General features: G+C 38.1%; 1 non-coding gene across 1 annotated transcript; it reads right to left on the bottom strand.

Annotated features, from left to right (window-relative positions):
- Positions 1 to 18,579: 18,579 nt before the first annotated feature.
- Positions 18,580 to 18,715, bottom strand: LOC145284337 (U4 spliceosomal RNA). Its single transcript, XR_013868810.1, has one exon. It is a non-coding gene; the product is annotated as a U4 spliceosomal RNA (small nuclear RNA).
- Between the last annotated feature and the right edge of the window lie 5,506 nt (positions 18,716 to 24,221).

Genomic DNA, 24,221 nt, shown 5'->3' with positions numbered 1-24,221 from the left:
CAACTGTACACATTTTTTTCTGCATATGAACCGGAATCTTGTCACTCAACCCTGAACCCTGTTAAAGACGTGCAACCATAGTCCATGTCGTCATTTGACAAGGAGGAACAACATGAAAAGGCCTGGATGCAAATGGTTTAGGAAAACATGCAAATCGATTATGAAAAGTTCAAGTGATCCTCCAATTATGTGGTCTGCATATCATGCTTCTCGATCGAATGCTGTGGGATCAACAGAGAAATGTATTGAAACCATGCTACCACTATTTCGGGATACACCAACAATGATTCGACATGGAATGTACCTCATCAAGAAAACAACTGAGTTCCTCAATTCACAGTAAATCTCAATCATGGTAGTGGACCAGCTACTCTTTGATATTGCCAAGAAAATGCAATGGACTTTTCCTGAACTCTTTGGAGAAGATGGGTTTCTGGTGATATTGGGAGAGCTCCATATTGAAATGGCTTTGTGGGCGACTATCAGAGATTTCCTCCAAGGGCCTGGATGGCCTGAAGCCTTAGCAGAAGCTGGCAGTAGCTGAAGCGACATCTTACTTGAGTTCAAATGATCCAATGAGAACACGGTATGCACACCAGATTACTGTAGTAGTGCTTGATAGTCTACTGAAACGAGAGTGGCAGAAATGAAATGAACTTCGACGACTGGATCTCTGTAGCTTGCAAAGAGAAACCAACAGTGGAGTTCTGGTTACTCATACCAAAAAATAACCTTTATGTTTATTAGATCTCACAGAGAGCGAAAGTTCAAACTTATGGTGGATAATCTAAAAAACTTGTGCTTTTGTTCTTTGCACTTGATCATCAGAATTATGCAAGGTGGGTTTCCATATTTATTAGAGACTTTGAAAGTCTTCAGTCTAGCATTCAAGAGAAGTTTGAAACAGGTCATTGGACAATAAATCGAAGCAAACATCGTTACTCTCCATTCCGATTGATCATGCACACGAGCAGGCCAGCAAATGTGTGAAAGGAATTGGAGGAGTGATAGGGATCACAGAGAATCCTGAAATGCTTGAACGCTGGATTGCAACTGGTCCAGAAATTAGCTTTGTTTTACAGCAATTCACTGATGTACATGATGACAGAGGTCAAGAACTCCCTCACCACGAGGAAGGAATACATCCCAGCACCAATTTAGGCATCATGACATAAATCTCATGGATGTGCTGAAAGCAAATGGAATCCATTTAAAGAAAGTGCGGGTCTCGTTACATCAGACAATACAGTTTGTGATGGCAATTCTGCTGCCACATCTGTCTGTGTCTTAGAATCAAGAGAAAAAAAGCAGTATGACTACTTTCAGAAGAATGTGCTGGACACAAATAATATACCGCTGCAAGCTCCAATCAAGAAAAACAAATTTCTGCTGTTCCATACGGAGAAAACTCAAAAAAGGACAAAAAGTTCAGAAGAAAGTGAAGCACTTGGAACAACATGCAGATCTGTATGGACAAGCATACATTATGGTTGATAGCCGGGCTGGAAATTTGGAGGAATTTTTCCATCATAAATCCATCCCATCACCTCCAGCACTGGCTTGTGAAAGGTCTATCGACACTTGTAACAAATCAGATTTATTGGTGTGCATCATAGAAGCAAGCGCATGTACCAGACTACCCACAGATTATGGAGTCATCGTTATTGATCCATTCTCTTCCTGGCACAACTGTTCAAGGAAAAACATTTGATGAATATTTCACCAAAGTATTTTGCCCAAGAATGCAGCATGACTTGAAAAGAGCAGCGAGAATGGATATTGTATGGGATCAGTATCACTCAATGTCAATCAAAGCTAACACAAGAGAAAAATGAGGGAAAGGTCCATGAAAGCGAGTATCTGGTACTGCCAAAGTGCCTGGAAATTGGCAAAACTATTTGTCTAATGCCGAAAATAAAAGAAGAACTCTTTTCATTCCTGTCAACAAGCATTGTGCAAACACGATTTGAAGATGGCAAACAGGTTTATAAAACTTCTGATGAGCTAGTCCTCAATGCAGGGAATGGACCACCCATTGGACTACGTAACCACAAGGAGGTAGATACTTGTGTCCTGGTAATCTTCTTCATGCCCTCCAATATTCATCACTGGGAATGGTCTATACTGGTGACACAGACGTTGTCATAATACTTCTGTGTAACTTTCACCATATCAAGGCGGTAAATCCAGTTCAAAATCTGGATTTCTTTCAAAATAGGAAAGACAGTCAATATGATATCCCTCAATAACATTGCAGTCTACGTGTGACAGCATACAAAGCCTTGACTCTCTTTCATGCTTTTACTGAGTCAGCCAGCGCTTCAGATTTCAAATACAAAGGTAAGCAATACTGCTTCAAGCAAAAAGACGAGATTCCATCCCTATTGAGTGGGTTTGCAACAGTTTCTAGCATTCTGTTTCTTGTATCGCCTAAGTTGAGTGAGTTTGTGAGTTACTTTGTTTGCAAAATGTACTTTGACGAACCTATTACTGATGACGCCAATGTTGAACTTGTTCAAATGAGAGATTTCTGCCAAAGATGTAGAAAAAATACCTGCTACAAGTAATGCACTGGAACAACATCTCAAAAGGAGTGTCTATCAGGCGAGAAGCTGGACTACAGCAAAACCACTGGCACTAGTCCCAAGCCCAAGCAATCATGGATTGATGGAAAAAGATGACCAATTGGTTCCTATATGGCCCACATTGCCCCTTGCTAGGGATGTATTTAATCTAGATGTAAAATGCACATACCCAAAATACTGCTCATCATGCAAACGCAAAAAGGCTGCTTTAAAGTGATTATGTTTAAACTGTGTCCATCGCTTTATTGCAGATTACAAAATAATCAATATTTCAGTAAATATAAGTTATAAAAAGCTAACAATTACACCATCCAAGGACTGTATTAAGGTGAGATACATCCTAAAATTTCATCAAAATTCATGTAATATTTAAAAAGTTATGTTATTTTTTTAATATTCAATGAATTTTAACCGTCCATCGCTTTATTGCAGGTCTAATAAAATGCCAAACAAAGGACGTTTAACAGCTACCGAGAAGCAGAGCATTATTGCAGGACTAACAGAAGGACTCTCGATCATAAATTTAGCCACAGAACTAAAAAGGGATCCCCGAACTTTAGCTGCATTCGTCAAGAACCCCAACATCAAGTCCAGGAAAGATAAGGGCACAATCGGGATCTTCGGAAAATTCGTAGAGAGATTGTGCGCAACCTAAACAGCACCAGTGCAAAAATTTTTGCGAGGGTTGGAGTCATACCAAGGTCCAGACAAGCCCAATGCAATGTACTGAATGAAATGGCAAGGAACATCAATTCTATTCCAAGGCCTCCATTGAGCCAAACCCACAAAGAAAAACGATTGGCATGGGCACAAAAATATATGAAAATGGATTGCCAAAATGTTCTGTTTACAGATGAGGCTTGTGCTACCCTTGATGGACCGGACGGATGGGACAAAGTTTGGAATCCAAATTGAACTCCAACACCTTATAGATTTCGTCGCCAACAGAGAGGTGGAGGCATAATGTTTTGGGCGGGAATTATTGGGGATAAGCTATGTGGACCATTCCGAGTGCCAGAAGGTGTCAAGCTCACCAGCAATGCCTACACTGCCTTTCTAAATGAGAATTTGTTACCATGGCTAGATGATCTTCCCTTGTCACGTCGTTTTAAGATTATTCTTATGCATGACAATGCCCCATCTCATGCTGCTAGGGCAACTACATCCTTCCTTGGATCTCAGGGCTTTGTTGGAGAAACCCTCATGTCCTGGCCACCGTGTTCTCCGGACCTTAACCCCATCGAACACCTATGGTCAATATTGAAACGAGGAGTTTATGAGGGAGAAGAGCAGTTTTGTTCGAAGGGTGCCCTTTGGAACAAAATAGTCGACGTTGCCAGAACCATTACTCCATCTCAGATCAAACAATTGACCTCCTCGGTGGACAAAAGGTTGTTTAATGTAATTTCAAAACATGGGGAATATGTGGACATATAATTCGTCTCTTTGACACTTAGCCCTCGGGATGTGCCTTTGTCTTTATTAATTTTCGCCAGAAAATGAGTTCAATATAAATTTATAATGCTTTGGTATTGTTTTATTGAGCTAAAACACTATCTTAGAAGACTTGCAGTAAAGCGATGGACGGTGAAAATTCCTTGAATATTAAAAAAATAAACTAACTTTTAAAATATTACATGAATTTTGATGAAATTTTAGGATTAATCTAACCTTAATACAGTCCTTGGATGGTGTAATTTTCAGCTTTTTATAACTTATATTTACTGAAATATTGCTTATTTTGTAATCTGCAATAAAGCGATGGACACAGTTTATGCAAGTGTAAATGTCATAACTAAATGGCCGCGATTGTAGTGAGAATAAGTAATGATTTTTTGCACCTAATCAATAAAATATCACTAAGAACAATGAAAATAGACTGTTGAACTTATATTCATGTTATTTTACAGAATTTACATTCAAATGTGTTCAATAGTTAACATGCATAATTCTGTTACATTGTACTATAAATTTTGTCGTGTAGTTTACCTTTTAGAGACAAATAAATACTCTAATGTAGTCAAAAATGGTCTTATTTCATTCCTTGACTATGAAAACCTAGCTATAGATACTAAATTTACGTTTCTAGGTTGAATAGTTTCCAAGATATCGACGTTAATTAGATTTGGTTGGCAGTCATTTTGTAAAATGGCGGAAATGTTTGAAGACGCAATCTGATCGTTGTCCAGCTGGACTAAAATTATTACTTAGACCCTAAGCTTCTACTTGGTGCCAAAAATCAACCTTTTACAAAAAGGTAAATTGACTGACCCCTCTGCACCCCCTTCCACTATTAGGTCAAGCAAAATATATATTGACAAAAAAAGTAATTTTTCATGCTAGAAAATTAGAAAAAAGCGAAAAAGCTCATAACCAAGAAAATGGGTTTCTGAGAATTTCTATCGCTTAAAAGAAAATAGAATCTTCACTCGAAGATTAAAGCTGATTAGTGAAAAGAAATAACAGTGTAAATTAGTAGAGCAATTTTGCATGGACAAATAATAACGAATGGTGTACAACAAAGGGAAGTAAATAAGAGTCTGCAAATACATGCTTTCACGTCATTTTATGAGAATAGTGTTTGCAAACGAGGCTGCAACAATTCCGTGATGGGATGAACAACTTTACCTACGATTACTTTTAAAGTAGTAGTAATAGTGGTGGTAGTATTAGTAATGATGTTGGTAGTAGTAGTTGTAGCAGCAGCAAAATTAAATAAAATACCTGAAGCCCTTAGCGTTTGTGTTAATATCGGCTAATTCACATGATTCATAACAAATACAGAGATTTTATTACCTTATGGCCAATTCACAGGATGCTTAAAGAAACAAGGAAAGACAACCGCACTGGCCAATCTACAAGTGGCTTATTTTTACTTTGTCGGTTTAACATCAGCTCAAAAATGAGCAAAGAACCAAGTAAAATCTGTGACACATTTATTCAACAACTTACAGATTAAATATTAATGTAGAAGCCGCCGGAGCATGGCCATTAAAGTCTGTTGCGAGACATTTGTTTACCTATCAAAACTATCATAGCAGATTTCACTTTCAAGGATGATAACTTTCTCTTCTTCGGTCTAAGGGAAATAACTATTATCTTAGGTTGTACCTAACTTCTATAAACTTCAATATTATCACTTAAATAAAGGAGTAATTCTAGCGATGTGCAGACGGCTGGTAGCCCATGGTAATACCCCTGCAGATGCACTGATGATTTTTTTTTTTTTTTACGTGGAGGTCACCCCTTATCAAGGCCCGAAAGCCACTTGGGGATAAGGGTTATTGCATGTACAGTAATCAATGAGATAGTATCGTAGTAATCATTAGTATTGGAGATTTGATAAAGTGTCTTACTTAAGAGAGCGGTTTGTCAGAAATTTGTTTATGTTGGAATCGAAGACATCCAAGTTGTAGTTAGGTAAAACAGGCAAACGGAGGAGAGTTCCACAGTCGTGCACTTCTAAGAAAGAAGCTCTGCTCATGGAATCTACGTTTGGATTTAGGCACAGATAAAGAGTGGGGAAAATTAATGACAGTAGTTTCAGCTAGATGGGTGTTTTTTTGTGAAAGATTGACGACGGAAGACCAGAGATTGGAGCTCAGACGTGCACCTGCCATGGAAATAGCGATAAAATAAAGACAGGTTTGCAACGTCTCTTCTGTGGGAGAGAGGCTGCAGGGAAGAGAAAAGGGCATCTCCTACTAAGCCACAAAGTCTATTTTGTACTCTGTCAAGGCAGGATAGGCTGCTTTTAGCAGCTCCTGTCCAGATATGACAGCAGTACTCCATCCTTGGACGTACTTGGCTTTTATAAAGATAGAGAATCGCATCAGTAGTGAGATATCTTCTGGAGCGGTAGAAGGATCCCACCATTTTCTCAGCGTCCTTGGCAACAGACCTGATGTACATGTTCCTTTTCAGATTTCAGATCAGGTCAAACCCAGAAGCTTGCAAAACATGGAGCCTCCCCAAGACGAGAGCCATCCATTTCAATTGATGCCAGATGGGGATCAGAGCGTTGATGATGTAAAGATAGATTCTTTGCTAATGTCCTACTGATACGCGGCTGACGTTCTGGTGACGTTTGGACAACTTAATATGCCCCAATGAATCAAGGATATGTCCTTGCACTGAAAAAGATTATTAGAAAAGGAAAAAGTTTCAATTTGTATAAATTCTGCTACCTCAGAATTTGGATAAACAGAAAATCCCAAAAGAGAGATTGTAATTCGATTTCACTATTTCATGTTATGTACAGCATGTTTTGTGTTTATACAATAGTGAAAACCAATTCATTACATGCTTTTTGTACAAACACAAGACGAAACCAAGTTATTACATGGTTTCTGTACAAACACAAGACGAAACAAATTCATTACATGGTTTTTGTACAAACACAAGACGAAACCAATTCATTACATGGTTTTTATACAAACACAAGACAAAACCAATTCATTACATGGTTTTTGTACAAACACAAAACAAAACCGATTCATTACATGGTTTTTGTACAAACACAAGACAAAACCAATTCATTACATGGTTTTTATACAAACACAAAAAACCGATTCATTACATGGTTTTTCTACAAACACAAGACGAAACCAATTCATTATATGGTTTTTGTACACACAAGACAAAACTAATTCATTACATGGTTTTTGTACAAACACAAGACGAAACCAAGTTATTACATGGTTTCTGTACAAACACAAGACGAAACCAATTCATTACATGGTTTTTGTACAAACACAAGACGAAACCAATTCATTACATGGTTTTTATACAAACACAAGACAAAACCAATTCATTACATGGTTTTTGTACAAACACAAGACAAAACCAATTCATTACATGGTTTTTGTATAAACACAAGACAAAACTAATTCATTACATGGTTTTTATACAAACACAAGACAAAACCAATTCATTACATGGTTTTTGTACAAACACAAGACAAAACCGATTCATTACATGGTTTTTGTACAAACACAAGACAAAACCAATTCATTACATGGTTTTTATACACACGAGACAAAACCAATTCATTACATGGTTTTTGTACAAACCCAAAACAAAACCAATTCATTACATGGTTTTTGTACAAACACAAGACAAAACCAATTCATTACATGGTTTTTATACAAACACAAAACAAAACCGATTCATTACATGGTTTTTGTACAAACACAAGACGAAACCAATTCATTACATGGTTTTTGTACAAACACAAAAGAAAACCAATTCATTACATGGTTTTTGTACAAACACCAAACAAAACCGATTCATTACATAATTTTTGTACAAACACAAAAGAAAACCGATTCATTACATGGTTTTTGTACAAACACCAAACAAAACCGATTCATTACATAATTTTTGTACAAACACAAAACAAAACCAATTCATTGCATGGTTTTTGTACAAACACAAAACAAAACCGATTCATTACATGGTTTTTGTACAAACACAAAAGAAAACCAATTCATTACATGGTTTTTGTACAAACACAAAACAAAACCGATTCATTACATAATTTTTGTACAAACACAAGACGAAATAAATTAATAATATAAGAAAATAACATCATGGCACAAAAATCTAGAAAAAATCTTATTACATAACAACAACAATAAAACAAAATAATGTATGGTCACACAAATGTAATTAGGTTTCCAACCCATATTTCATCAAGTCTATTTCGATTATTGGTTCAGCCTTTATAGTCTTATTATTAATTAATTGTAATTTTAATTAATTTATGAAATATACTTTGTCCTTTATACTGGCATGCAAAGGTTTGATGATTCCATGAGCCAATTAGTTGTGATTTTTACGGAAATCTCTCCAGGCAAGGCATAAATCTACTTGATATAAGAAGCTAACAAATACTATTTCAAGGTAAAAAACAAGCTTACAATAAGTACTAGATGAATAGTTTCCGACTAAGAAAACAGCAATTTTTTCTCTATTTGTTAGAAACATCCCTCATGGAATATGAGGCCTAAGAGAAAATAAGAGAAACGGGTTTAAAATCTGCCGAAAGTAAACCTAAGTTCCACTTTCTACTCTCGTAAGTTTATTGCATGCGCCAAAGACTCCAATATAAGTCCTAGAACTGAGAAATATGCTATTTTTTCCTCTGTACAATGTAATGCGGCAGTCTCATTATGCTCTGTGCCAACTATTTGCTTGTATGCCCCAAAGACTCAAGTATATGTCCTTGTATTGAGAAATATTATGATGAAAGGAGATAGTTTAAATAAATTGTATGCGCCCCTAATTTACATGCCCAGGGCCACCGCTCTTTCGACCCCGTCCTCTCAACTTCAATTAACATTAATCGATCATCATCATATCTGAATCTAATGATTCTATTGTTGACATTGGTTTTCCTGATATTTTTCTAAGTCAGAAGTCTTTCTTGAAAGACATTGGATACTTACGGGAGGGACCGCATGAAGGTTGCCAACATCTAAAGTTAAAGTGATTTTTGTGGAACGAACTGAATTTGAACTTGGAACACACAAGTCTTCAGTCAGTGTCGTTAACCACTTGATCAACGTTACTTTCCAACTCTAATCGATGGATGCAATGAATCTACAATCCATCCAACCATTAGACCTACTATTATCATTCAATTATTAATTCAGTTGTATGCATGCATTTTCTATGACCAAATATATGAGACAATCTGAATGAATTATGGGTGTCACGGAATATTTCTGAGAAACGGACTCCTGTTTATCATAGTTCGGGATTAACTAATACAATCTAACTATCACTGAGATATTATTTTAATATTTTTTCAGAATTTTTAGATGAAAATCAATAATTTGTATTATTTGGACTATTGTTCTCATCTCGGGTGTCTTTCTAACAACGTTTCGGCCGATGTAACCTCCGACCTTCTTCAGGTACGTCTTGTTGAACTTGGTAATCCTCATGTTAAAGTCGGGATCCATTACGGAATTTCGAACTAAACCTTTTACTTAATTCACAAGGATAGATTGTTCTCATTCTGTCAGCTATGTGTGTTTTGTTAAGCATTTTAAATTATATTCTTAGTATCGCATGTACTGAGAATTGAATCTTCAACCTCATAAATATTGTTACATGAAACCAACTCGAGTTGTATGTAGGTTTATCTCCAGAGAGAGAGGAATGGACTGGACGAAGAAGAAAAATGGGGTGGTGGGAAACATGGGAGGGTAAAACAGATTTATAAAGAATCAGAATGGAAATTGGTAATTATATCGGAATCGGAAATTAAGTATGGAATCAGGAAAAATATTAGAATCGTCCCATTACTAATTATAGTTTTACATTTCAATCTATAAATATTTGGAAATGCAGGAGATTTCCCCTTAACACCTCACTAATTAGACTTTAAAATGTCAGAGAAAACGTTTAGTTTTTTTTTTACATTCAAAGAGATATCTGAAAATAGGTCAAATAATGTATTTAACTGTCCATCAACAAAAATTGTTTAAATGCTGAAGAAATGTGCTTTCTTCAGATTAATGAAGATTCCTAAATTGAAGAAAATATTATTTTCTTCAATTTACATTTACATTTTTATGTGCAAATTTAGTGTTTTGAATTTCTCTTTAAAATTGTAATCATTAAATACAGACAAATTAAAGAAAAGTGTATCTTTCTGTACACTTTCCACAATGCAATTTTTTTAAATAGAAAATATTTTTCTTTCCAAATGCTGAGTATTTTTATTTTTTCTTAGGGTGCAAATTGATGATTATTTCAAAATTTAGAAGTATTTTTCTAGAAATCTCAATGAATAAAAAGTGTACATGCAATGTTATTTCATTTTAAATCCTGGAGCTTAATCCAATGAAGATTTCCAAATGAGAAAACAATTTTTCCTTAATTTTTTTATTTTAGTCATGATATAGGTTTAGAAAAATACCTCTCTGCAAACTATATTCTTAATTTTTCGTAATTTTTTCCCTTTTTTACTCCTTGGCTGTTAGTTTTCATGACTTTAATTCATATATACGAGAGCCTATGGGCTCTTTAAAATGCAACATATAGTTGGTCATGGCTAAACACAGGTTGTTGTAGAAACAAGCCCACTTTTTCAAATGTGTGACCTTGAAATTTATTTATAGTCATTGCATATGATAACCAAATCGAAACTTATTTCCTTCTCAAATGAAAGGCAATTTAGGGTCACTTGGGGCAAGTTTTAATCGTGGAATGAGAACTTGGTTTTCTAGTAATGCACCACTTATTAATGTCGCCTCAATTGAATGTTCAAACATATTTCTTACTTTTAATCTTGTTCCATTGCATAGTCCATGTTTTATGGATAAATTTCTGAGACACATGATTATGTATCCAGCTTTTAAAAACAACTTCTGAGGAGGCATTCCAGATGTTGTCAATGAATTAAGAAATTCAGGTTGATAGCGCATAGCTTCCACAGGATCATCAGTCTGCATTTTATCTTTAATATATGTGGCTATCACCAGGAAGTTGATGTAAAAGTTTTTCATTGATCAACAGGCAGTCCGAATTTTTGGTGAAAGAATTATCTTATTTCTTCTATCATGTCGTAATATATATTTTTAAAATATAATCAGTGAACCATCAAGTCATAATATTTGTGGCACTTCTATATCATCATTATCAGACTGGCCTGAATATTCCACAAGATTTGCTGTTGCATTTTCAAGATTCAGTAACCATAAGGCAAATTTACTTTCATTTGGTATTACTCTAATATTTTGACACAAACTATAATGTTTAAACTGAAGCCAAAGTGGAGAATTATTAATGTAATTTCAATTATTTCCTCACGACTTTATCTTGATGGGTTTGTTTTTTCCTCCACAATTGTTTATGTCTTTCCAAGTTTTGTCAATTGCATTCAAAGTAAATGAAGGGATCGTAGATGCTCTATTTAATACAAGCAAATCGATATTTTTTAAATAATTTGCATGATCAGACGTGAGGGATGCATTGCAAATAGAAATTTTGACCTAATAAGCTATTTGATTCTTTTTCCACATGGAGAATTTGTAAAATGCAGTATGCAGAGAAATATAGAACAAGAGTTTGTAACCATCTCACAATGCAACGTGGGATAGGTAATTAAAAAAAAACTGTCGATTGTTCTTCCTCCTAAAGTAAAGTAGAAGCAATACCTGTCCAGGAACCACAACATACTCGATATTATTTTCTCGGGGATGTGAGATTATGACATCAAACATATGTTTTGCCATATCCCCCTGGTGCATCCACATAAAAACAGGAATATTTAGGTATTTTCCTCTTCTCTTCATTCAATCACAATGTCACTGACCAGTTTCTGTTCATCAGTCAGTGTGTTTATTATGCCTGGGTAATTTAAGACAGCTTCATGTTCCATTTGCTGCATTTCAACAAGTCCAGGTAAACCAATTGCTAAACAATTAGTACCATTTTCAATCAGGACTGAATTTATGGATTGCAAAGCCATATTTTCAGCTTAATCCATTGCAAATCTCTGGTGTAAAAAATCTTGTATCATAGAGTTCTTGTGGCTATTCCATAAATCAAGAGAATTTGTAGGGTTTGAACAGGCACATATTGCAGCAAATATGACTCGAAGTTGCAAAGACATTTGGAATGCAATAGCTTCAATCAAAGCATTTTCAAATGTATTATTCAATTGGAATTCATTATTGAGATGAGTATTATTTATTAATTTTTTCTATGTTTTAGTGTGTTTATTGAATACATAATGCAGACGCATGTCAGAGTACAAATAATTCTGTGCATCAACAGCATGCTCACTCAACTTAAACCACACTGTAAGAGTAGTGTCTCTGTGTGCAGCTTGTTGTACATTAGCACTAGAAAAGTAAACACTATGCTGATCTTCAAGTTGAACTGCAAGTCTATGTGTGAGACATATCATGGAGTCTAAACTCTGATAATCGCCACATAGCTTCAAGAGGTGAAAGCAGGCAATATAATTATTTATCTCATCATGGATGCATTTTGTTCATTATTTGATTCTATATTATTTCTTTACATCAACCGAAACACAGTCATGTCCCTTATAGATGTATTTAAATAAATATTTAACACTCTACACAGATGAAGAGATTTCAACGTTGATTTGGGCACGGTACGTTTTAAGCAAGTAAGCATTGAAAAATAAAACATAGATATTATTTACAAGTTGGTTTCCAACTTCAACAATAAGTCCATTCTTACGTCTCCTGTATTCTGGGTATCCATTCATAGTAACAGATGTTTCATTTCTGAACTCTTTTGGATAATGTTTTAGGTACACACCATCATTCATACAGGGAGAAAAAGGCTTTTTAGTGCCACAAAGTCCATGAATCATAAATTTCTTAACCAGATAATGTAAAACTGGGTCATCGTTGATATCAGGAATTTCATCACTAACTAATTTATCGATATCACTTTTGTTTCTTACTTTATCTTCATTTCTTAAAACTACCAACATTTGGCAGTGAGGAAGACTTCTCTTCGGAAATTCTAAAACATATTTTTGTCTTTATATCACTCAAGGGTTCTTTCAGTTGCAAGCTGTACACTGGCAATTAAGTCAGGTCTATTCTCGAGGGTTCCATTTGTATATAAATTGTTTATGATTTAGGGTAACATGTGTTTGTTATGAAGATGCCAGGTTTGCCACATTTTGCCACTATTGACATTGCATAGCGGAACTGAACAACAATAGGATTCACAAAAAAAAAAAAACAACCTCTCATTCGAACCCAAAATCTGCCCAGTGCAAAGAAAAGAGAGATATGCAAATTGTCAGGATTAAAAGTGACTGCATATAACGACGTTTTTTTTTTTTTTTTGCAAGACAGAATGTAATCTCGAATGTAATTGTGATTTTGTGAAGAAGAAGAAGAAAAAGAGAAAAATACAACTGTTGACTGCGTGAGCGACAAAAGACAAGTGAGGAAAAGTTCTGACGCTTTTTTTTATTTTTTTGTCTTCAAGCTATTTCAACCCTATCAATATGGTGTTAAGACAGTTCGACATTCGGCTGATCCCTGAATTCAATGGTTGGAGGTCTTTGAGTTGATGTGTGTTCATATATGTTAGTTTTTTTGTGTTTTCTTTTTTTCGATGTTTTGCTTACCCCCCGCCCCCCGCTTAAGTTTTAACATTGTTTTCTTTTTTTACTTCACTTATAACAAACAAACCTGGTTATTGACCTCATTTGCTGAATAGCTATTGCTCTACGACTTGCGCGCACCTGTCAGTTTGGTTCTTATTTAAATAAATTCAAACATCTTTCAGTAACTCATTCTGGTTGGCCGATTTTATTTTCAAACTTCGCCTCAGGGCTTTGAGTTCGATCCTACCAACTTTTACCCCCCCCGGTTTCTTTTTTATTTAACAGCACACACACCTTCAAACACGCGGGCAACGCCAGATACCCCCGCTAGTAACTCATAAATCGACAAATATCAGAAAGTAAAATTAGCATTCTTAAATTTACACAAATTCTGTGAAATGGTACAAACCTTCAAGTTTGTTGCATTGAAGTTTTCGTTTACAATTTTGATTAAAAAGCATTAAAAATAAGATTTTTAAAAAGTCACAATAATCAGAATGAAAAAAATGATTTGATTAAAATAAAGTTTGTTTTTCACAGGAAATGTTTTAAAGGTCAAACACACAAACACATAACAATATTGTGAACTTACTATTTAGTATATATATATATATATATATATATATATATATATATATATATATATATATATATATACATATATTTTTTTTTATTACATTTTCACCCCAAACAAGGCGCATTGCCACTTTGGTGTATGGGGCTACTATCAGGGGCAGCAACTACTGGGGCACTATGTTGGGATTTTGGCAGCAAGATCTCGGTTCACGTTGCACTTGAACTTCTGCATGTCAGTACAGTTGGGGAAGCAGGAACTTGGAATGGAATTCCAGAGTCTAGCGGTTCTGGGGAAGAAACTACTGGAGTAGAAAGATCTTTTACATCTAGGGATCTCTATTGTGTGGGGGTGGGATTTAGGTGCCTGTCGGGTTTGTCGAGGGTGTCTACGTTGTGGGGGCACAAGTGTCTGCAGTTCGTCAGAGCATTCACCATTAAAATACTTGTAGAACAGGCAGAGGGATGCAACATTTCGTTGAAACTTAGATGCCTATCAGATTGGCGACTCTTTTTTGAACCTTGTCTAGGAGCGAGAGACTAGTAGCAGATGCACCAGCCTAAATGTGACAACAATACTCCATACATGGGCGAATGGTGGCCTTATAGAGGTACAGGATACTTTCAGGTGTCAGCAGTTTTCTAGCACGGTTAGAGAGAGCCTACCTTTTTCGCAGCGGCCCTGGCAATGTTTTCAATGTAATTGTTCCAACTCATGTTTCCTGTGAACGTTAGGCCAAGCAGTTTGAAAGATGTACTCTCAGACAAGGAGTCACTGGCCATTGCAATTGGTGGCAGAGAAGGTTTCTTGTAGTTATTGAATGAAACCAGTTTAGTCTTGTCAGCATTGAATGTGACCATCTATTTATCTCCCCATTCCACTACAGATTGGAGGTCATCCTCTAGTGTTTTTGCCATTTCTTTAGATATGTGTTCATTTGTTTTCCTGTCATGCCTGTTATAGAGTGTAGTGTCATCAGCATATATACCCATCTCAGAGGCAGTTTTGTTGGGGAGGTCATTAATAAATATTAGGAACAATAGAGGTCCAAGGATAGACCCCTGAGGCAGTCCCGCATTTATATCACACTGTTTAGACGTACGACCGTCAAGGACAACCTGGATTTTTCTCTTATCTAAGAAGGATTTAATTGTGTTAAGTATTCTACCTGTGATACCGCATGATTTAATTTTCCTGAGGAGACCCTTGTGCCATACCCTGTCAAAAGCCTTAGATATATCTAGAGCTACTGCTCTGCCCTCTCCCGCTTTGTCCAGTGAATGGTATATACGTTCAGAGATTACAGTGAGGATGTCAGCTGTGGAACGGGCATGTCTAAATCCATATTGTTGGTCAGTAAGAAGTGTAGCATTTGTAAGGTGCCGGACTAGAGCATGGTTAATTATGGTCTCAAATATTTTGGCAAAAAGTTGGAGGAGACTAATGGGGCGATAATTTGATGGATAAGTTCTTTCGCCAGAATTCTTGAATATTGGTACAACAGAAGCAGTTTTCCAACAGCCTGGAAAGCATGATTAATTAAGGCATTTGTTGTAGATTTTGGAGAGAACTGGGGCTACTTCGGCTGAGCACTTTTTTAATAGCACAGCTAGGATGAGATCAGATCCATATGCTTTTGAAGTGTCAAGGTTTTTTATGATAGCGTGTAACTGAGCAGGGGTGATTTTTAGATCGGTTAGCATGGCGTCTGTCTGCAAAGGAAAGTCAGGCAAAGGGTGGTTGGAAGGGTCCAATGTGGAGTTCGAGGCAAACCGGCTGGCAAGCATATTAGCCTTGTCGGTTGCTGAGCAAACAACCTCGTGATTGTTGGTTAGCGGGGGAATTGTTGATTGCCCATTATTTACTACACTGTTGTAGATTTTCCAGAAGTCACGATTTCCTAATTTTTGTGCTTCGATGTGTTTTTTAGTGGTTTCAGTAAATTCTCTCTTAACTGTCGCTATTTCTTTCTTAACGTTAAATCTAGCTTCTATATACTTCTGTTTGTTTGAACTGGACATATGTCGGTTAAATCTGTGGTATGCATGCTGCCTTTGAGCAATGGCAGTTGCGCAAGTCGAAGTAAACCATTGGGGAGAGTGGGGCTTGCTATAAAATTTTCGCATGGGAACATGTGCTTCCATTGCTGTTTTGAACAATTCAGTGGTCTCATTTGCACACTGTTCAGCAGGAAGAGAAAAAATATTTCCCCATGGGGCATCTCTGATAAGATCTCTTATGGCTTCCCAGTCAGCCTTTTTATAATATCTCGTTGTTTTGAGCACTGGCTCTTCAGTTTTGGTTCTAGAATTTAGGGAGATTTCTACCATTATCACTGCATGGTCAGCGTTGTATCAATGTTGGATTCGATCAGAATTTTTTAGTTGATCGCTTTAAAATGCGGTGTAAAAATGACTGTTGTCATTTGAATGAGTGATTGAATGAAAAATGAGTATTGTCTACTTTAATGAATTTTAATTTTAGAACTTGAAATTCATTCATCCCTCCGACTTAATCTATCTTATGACAGTAAATATTTATATGGTGTAACCAATGATAATTTAATTAATAACTGAAAAATTAAGGTCACACAATAAACAAATAGTTTTAATTTTTATTTATCATATAAGCTTTTTATGGATTTATTTAATTTGGGGGTCTAATTATCTGTTTTACTCCCCCCCCCCAAAAAAAAAAAAATCCGATTTTTATGAATAAACGTTAATATGTACATCAAACTTCAATCCAAGAAATTATTTTCACAAAAAAAAAACAAAAAAACATTTGAACAAAAAGCTAAAACCGCTATGATTTTTAAAAAGTTTTTATTGGTAAGCAAGATTTCTTTTATCCAATCAGAATGTGGCTAGGGTTACTTTTTCTAACTGTTTTATTTAAAATATTGCAAAGTATAAAATTATAAATTAAAATGTTGTCATGATTAGCATTGTGTCAGTTCTCCATCAAATGGAAAACTCATTTCTAAAATTCAACTTTAAAAGAAATAATTTTCATTTTGGATCATTAACCCTTGTACTTGATATTAATTAGGCACAAGGCCACTCAAATTTTTTTTTTGGGGGGGCGCCTATGGTCATCCTTGTCACTGTACCTTTTGTTGGTCTATGTTAGTCCTAGCTAGGGGTTTCATTCACCACAATATCGCGAACAAACCGGGGGGGGGTCGTCCTACTTAAGATTCCTTGAATCGAGTCTTTTTCTTTTTAATAATTTTTATTTTCATTTGTTTTATATGATATAGGTAAACATAAAATGTTATAAAAAGTCGTTTGTTTATTTATTTCATTGGCTTGGTGGGGGTGAGGGTTAAAAAAAGTGTTAATGGGAACCTCCCAACACTCTTTAAGTGGTAGACCGTCCACTACGAAATTATTCCTCTTTTGAATTTTATTATTTTGTGAATGAAAATTCAAAAGAGGAATAATTTCGTAGTGGACGGTCTACCACTTAAAGAGTGGCCTTGTGCCTAATTTTTTGTTTTGTGAATTTTTAGCAGACCAAAAAATATATCAAGTAAAATCAAAGGTATGGAAAAACAAATGCAAAATATAAGATATAAACGAGTAAGAGTTACAACACTGTTGATAACCAAAAGTATTGGAAAAGCTTGGTCACCTAATCTATTAAATAATAAAACTTTAATCGTCTTGCTTGAGCGTTGAAACTATCCACCTGGTTTACAGCTTCCGGTTTGAAAAAAACTGCGCATGCGTAATGAAATGAAAACAAAGCCAAGAAAATTTTTCATGTTAAAAATATGCAAATAAAAACAAAACTGTAATTCCCTTTTGCTTTTTTTTATATTGGCATTTTACGAATTTTATTTGTATTTTCCATTGCAAATTGGAATCGTTTGCAAACGAAAACAAATGTTCACGATTTAATCTTTCGTGCTAAAATATTTACATTGGTAAACTGTCTAATATTAAAATCAAAGGTATGAGAAACCATCAGTACAAAATATATAAGATATAATACAAGAATGAGTATATAAGATATATACAACAATGAAAGAGTATATAATACAACAATGAAAGAGTAAGAGTTACACTGTCGGTAACCAAATTTTGAAAAGGCTAGGCCAGCTAATCTATCTACATTATGTATAAAAGACAAAAATATGTGTATCATGCAGCGTAACTGCATATCATTTGCTAACACATAACAAAATACAGATATGATAATGCCAATTAATAGAAATTATTAATATTATTGAAATGTCATACAATATCTCGATCATAGCTGTATAATATAATTAGTCTGTTTTTAGATTGTGTTTTTCACCTCCTTAGAGGTGTACAGAAATTGCAGTTGGCACCCAGCAGGTGTCATCGCAGAGTATTGGGAATAGTTTTCAACTAGCAATAACTACGCCTCGGTAAATCCTCATTGGCTATGGTACCGCCACTGCGCAAGCATTGTATTTAGTGCTGAGACAGTACTGCACCGAGGAACTCCAAACTGATGCAGCAAGGGACTCCGAGTACGAATACTAGGGCTCTTCTTTTCTCTAAGTATTCCATCTTAAACTTGATCCCTTTCCAGACCAGGTCGCTTTTCGCCATTTTCTCCACCTCCTCTTTAGTGGTCACCAACACATCCCACATGGCGAAGCTACGCCTGATGAAATATGTGGCCGGGATATTTTGCTCGACAAGCATCTTCATAAAATTCTCTTTTGGAACTCCTATGAGCCCCTTCTTTTTAACATCTAGAGTAACAAAGGAGACTATCCTACTTCGTAAGGCTTCCATAGTTCCAGGCTCTGGTTTTATAGTGTTTCCTTCTGTGAGCGCTTTATACTTTACACGAAACAGCTCTCTATACTGCTCCGGAGTTTTTTGTGATGTCAGACCCCATGAAGTTTTTCTTGCCTGCGTCTCTTTCTCCGGTGCCCATTGTGTCGTGTTTTTCCCTTTCTGCTGCTGTCATCTCTGCTTCTAATCGCAGTGACGGTGTCGAAAAATCTAAGGACAGCGTGGGTAAGTTGAAGGATTGCCACCTTCTCAAATCTCTCCCCTTTTGTGGGCTACCTCCTGCTGACCGCGTCTCTAACTTCTATCTGAGGCTTTCTGGCAGGGTCCATATTCCTCCAGGGGATTCCTCGAGCCACCTTTGCAGGCTTTCTTTCGTTGCAGCTTCCCTCCCTGACATGGGAATCTCGCTGGACGGTTCCAACAGGTCATCATCCACCTCCAATTCTGCCACTCCTAATTCAGACTCTGGCTTGGTTTTTGGAAATGACGTACTACCAGGTGTGGTACCCTTCGACACAATCACTGGAGCACCAACTGGTACCCCTCAACAACGGCTCTGGAGTGCCACCGGGTGTGGCACTCCCCCTCAACGGCACTGGGATATCACCGAATGTGATACCCCTCCCAACGGCACTAGAGTGCCACCGGATGTGGCACTCCCCCTCGATGGCACGGTCCCTACACCAGGGGCGTCCCCCATGGTGGCAGAGGCAGAGGTCTGCCTCCTCTAGTTGCTGGCCCAGTGCCCTTCTCCGACCCGCCGATTTGGAAACTAGGGGGACCTTCGCCTAAAAAGGCACGTCAGATTCCCCTAGTCCGGCCGGCTGCTTAAGTCAGATCCAGACACTGGACAACCTGTAACAAAATAGAAAACTTAACAATTAATAGTCAAACAATAACAATAACAATGCCTAAAGGACCACTCACCCAAAGAATGGGGTCGGTACTTTGAGGCCAAACAAAAAAACCCTTGAACTTGACCAAAAAATTGGGCAAGTGGGTCGCGCTGTCGGTTTAAGGTCAAGCTTAGTACTGAGAACAGATACTACACTTCCTTCGTGCCACTGCACAAGCATAATTATTTAGCCTTTCAGCCCCGGCCTTAGCATTATCTACTGCCAAGGCCTCATTTGGGGTCCGAAAAGCTTAGGCACTAAGGCCAGTAAGGGGATTGGGGGAAAAACCGGGTCTTTGCTAAAGCTATGCTAGACTTGTACGGAAGTCAAGTACTTTATTAAAGATTCTACACGCTAAATACGCCTTCATTCTTACCAGGACCTACTTTAAAAACATCTCCCCAGCTTATGGGATGGCAGGCGACTTCATGCATTCTGTTGAAAAAATAATGTTATTTACAAAACAAAATAAAATGTATATTTACAAACAAAAGAATGTTTTTTTGTTTGTTTTTTTAAATAAGATGGTGGTGAGATTATGGGGTGGGGGGCAAACTATGAAACACCCAAAAAGAAAGAAAAAGAAAACAAATAAACAAAATGCCTATGGGGGCGGGTTAGAAAGGGGACCCTCCCATCCTACTTGCTATTTGTCCATTAGAACGCCCACTGTCTTCCGGTCCCCATCCCTGTGGGGAGAGGTGAAAGCAAGCAGTGGAGGAGTGGAGCAGTGGAGGAGTGGAGAGGTGAAAGCAAGCAGTGGGGAGTGGAGGATCTAAAGGACTGCTCTTCTGCGAAAATAACTTGGGGTTGGGGTCAATAGGGATGGACAGCGTCTTCCAAGATAAAGGACATAATGGGCGAAAAAACAGGCCAGGGACAAAACAAACAAGTGGACTGGGCATCTTTGAAAGCTCTCCTCATGCCGATAAAAAATAAAGACTCGGGGACAGGATCGACACACTTACTTCCCTAGTCTAGGCCCTAATAAAGAACTTATCTTTCACTCTTGGTGGTTACTCAGCCTAACTAACCCAACTCCTACCCATATTACAAGGTAAATCTTGTATTAACCAAAGGGCTGGGTTCCGAGAAAAATATAGACCCCAGCACCTTAGGACCAATACCACTAGGGTGGAAACACGAACTCGAACCTAGCACCTCGTCGGATGCACAAACTAGTGTTGTGCACCCATCTCCTATCAAAGTCTATGCGGTGTAATCTTTTCCAATCACATCTGAATCTTTATTTTAAGTTGATGCTTAAAATAGACAACCAGGTCCTGATCGGAAACAGATTGCTCCTCATAGACAATGCCCAGACGTGTAACCCACATCACTAACCGAGCTACCATTAGGATTGCTAGAAACACCGCCCATTTCTCTCTGTCAAACGGCGGGTTCACATTGTTGACTACGTACGCTTAATCAAGTGGCACCGACCGCTCGGGGGTCGATGCGAGCCGTTACCTCACCGACATACTCCCAGAGACTCCGCACCCCGCTGCAAAGAAAGAACGCATATTCTCTCGTTTCCTCCTCCTCTTCATCGTTGCAGCATGGGCACGGGGGATAATACTCTTCACTATCCCGGAGATCCCTGGCTAGTCTGCCAAAGAGTGGCAACGCGTCCCGGACTAGCCTCCACGTAATTGAAAATTCAGACTTATTTATGTAGCTACTGGCAGGCGCCCAATTCCACAGTGAGAGAACTTCCCCCTTCGACAGATGTAGCCGCTCCACCAGCGGGTCTTTTACAGTCCCCACCACTAACTCCTCATATAGCCTCCTCCTAGGCCGTTCAAGGTCACTGGACCCCAGCAATGCCCTAAGGGCAGCTCGGCATTCAGTCAGGAAACGCCGTTCCCCCACCGGTCTTCTGCGACCTTCAGCGGCAGGGTCGGATATGAGCCATGGTACCCAGTGCGTTTCCTCCATCAAAGTCCGACTCAGGAACGCCAATCTTTCTGCGTGCTTGTGGCTTTGCAGATCAGGCATCTCCAAGCCTCCCTCGCTAAGCGTCTGTGTACAGACCTGTCTGCGGCTTTCCTCCCATCCATAGAAGTTTGAAAAGGAGGCGCTCTAAAGCCTTACAGCATTCTGCAGGCAGGGGAAGAACAGATAAACGGTAAAGGATCAAAGGAAACACGTATGTAGCACATGCCTCCGCACGACCCTTTAAGGACAATTTCCTCCAAATCCAAGTCCCAACCGACAACTCGACCTTAGTCTGTACTACCGACCAATTCTTGTCCAACTGGAGGTCTAGCCCAAACCACACACCGAGGATCTTTACCGGGCCATCAGTCCAGCTGAACGCACCTGGAAGTGAGTTTACCCCAGTCCAAGCGCCCAACCGCAGGCCAACGGACTTGCTGCGATTGATCACGGCCCCTGTGACAACTTCATACTCAGCGATCGCCTCTATCACCGCTTTAATATCGATACGTCATGCAACAAACACAGTGACGTCATCAGCGTACATGGACACCCTGGAAATTTTGCCACCAGGCAGAGCTATGCCATGCAAGACTGGTCTTGTTGCCTCGTCCCTTAATTTGCAAAGGAAGGGTTCCAACACCAGGACATACAACAGAGGCGACAGCGGGCAACCCTGCCGCACTGACCGGGAGACCCCAAAGGACTCCGACAACCTACCATTTACTTGCACCACTACCGCAGGATCACGATACAGGGCGGAGATCCACTTGCGGAAGTCCGGACCAAAGCCGGCGGTTTCCACAACACAAGTTACGTTCATACCTACCTGCCTCATCTGTGGTGAATAATACATAGCTTACCTGAGTGTAGCTGCCGGAGGTGAGGATGCTCTTCCAACAATCAAGAGGAACAATAGCCTTGTGGTTATTTATGCTAATAGAGTAAGGTAATTGTTATAAAAACCTTCCTCCTTTGTGAAGAGTTACTTATTCCTTTATTTTTATGTTACTGTGGTTACAAGACCTGAGAAGACATCTTTTTGTGTTTTAAGTTGCTTTTATTTCTCTTTATTTGATCTCAAAAATGCAGTTTTTGCGAGTAGATTGGGGGGGGGGGAGATGGCGACATCATCTTATTCTGAAAGAAACCTCGCTTTGAAATTTGATTTTTTTTTCAGTGTTTTCTTGTGGTAAATATTAGCACTTGTACAGTTTAACAGTTCAAACAAATTCTTTTTACCTTTTCTCTTTATTTTAGGGGAGTATTTAATGTCGGCATATATACAGTTTAAAATTCCAAACAAATTCTGTTTTTACGTTTTTAAATATTTTCATGGGAGGAGGTAGACGGAAAAACGGATATTGTACTTAACTTTTAGGGAATTGGATTTTACTACATTAAAAATTTTCCTTCGTCTTATATACAGTGTGAAGCTCAGCAAGGGCAGATAACGTCACATAAAAAAATCCAGTATTTTTACTAAATAAATTAAAATAGAAAATACTTAAGTGACAAAGAGAAATAAAGTATGCTGGGAGACATTTGATAATACTCGGTAATTTGCAGCACTGAAGGATCCTGTGATGGACTCACGGGAAAAGGGCGTCTCTCTGATAATGAAACTCACCCTGTTAGCGATGGTAGATGCTGTCCTTAGGGGCGACACATGCAGGCTGGCTGTGGCCGATGTTACCATCAAAAAGTGTGTTTAGGGTCGTTGCAGTTTATACACCTTGCAGAAGGTCTCCTTCTTCTACGATCTCAACGCTTTTGTCGTGGGTCCAAAGTGTGTAGTGGGGGATTGGAATGTCATCGCTAATCCAGTATAGACAAGGTAGGAGGGTGTGCTTAAAAGCGGGTGATGAAAAAGACGTGAGGAGAGCGACGATTGAGTTGGTCGGGGAATCGTGTTGCTGTTGCTTCTCGTGCCGTGTGAGGATATCTTACCGTTGTTGGGGCCGGTCTGAGTAACCGTTCGCGTCCGTCTAGGCACCTTGCTAGTTGGATTCCGTGCAGAACCGGTGTTTACTGGTTATTGAATTGCTGCAACATTTATAACATCTTTTCCTGAACTTACCGTGTTAAAGAGAGAGTCGGGCGCCATCTTGAATTTTTTCTTACACATTTTTCTACAGTGCTAGAGGGTCGGAGAGGTGTGAGACCCACCTGACTGATCTGATGGCTAGATGCAATCTGGTCGACAGGTTTCGCATTGATCAGCTGGGGCGAAAGATGTAGATATCCTCACACGGCATGAGAAGCAACAGCAACACGATTCCCCAACCAACTCAATCGTCGCTCTCCCCACGTCTTTTTCATCACCCGCTTTTA

Source organism: Euprymna scolopes, chromosome 8 (assembly GCF_053919585.1).
Source record: "Euprymna scolopes isolate OS-2025 chromosome 8, ASM5391958v1, whole genome shotgun sequence".
NCBI lineage: Eukaryota > Metazoa > Mollusca > Cephalopoda > Sepiida > Sepiolidae > Euprymna > Euprymna scolopes.
This window is presented reverse-complemented; position numbering and strand designations above follow the sequence as displayed.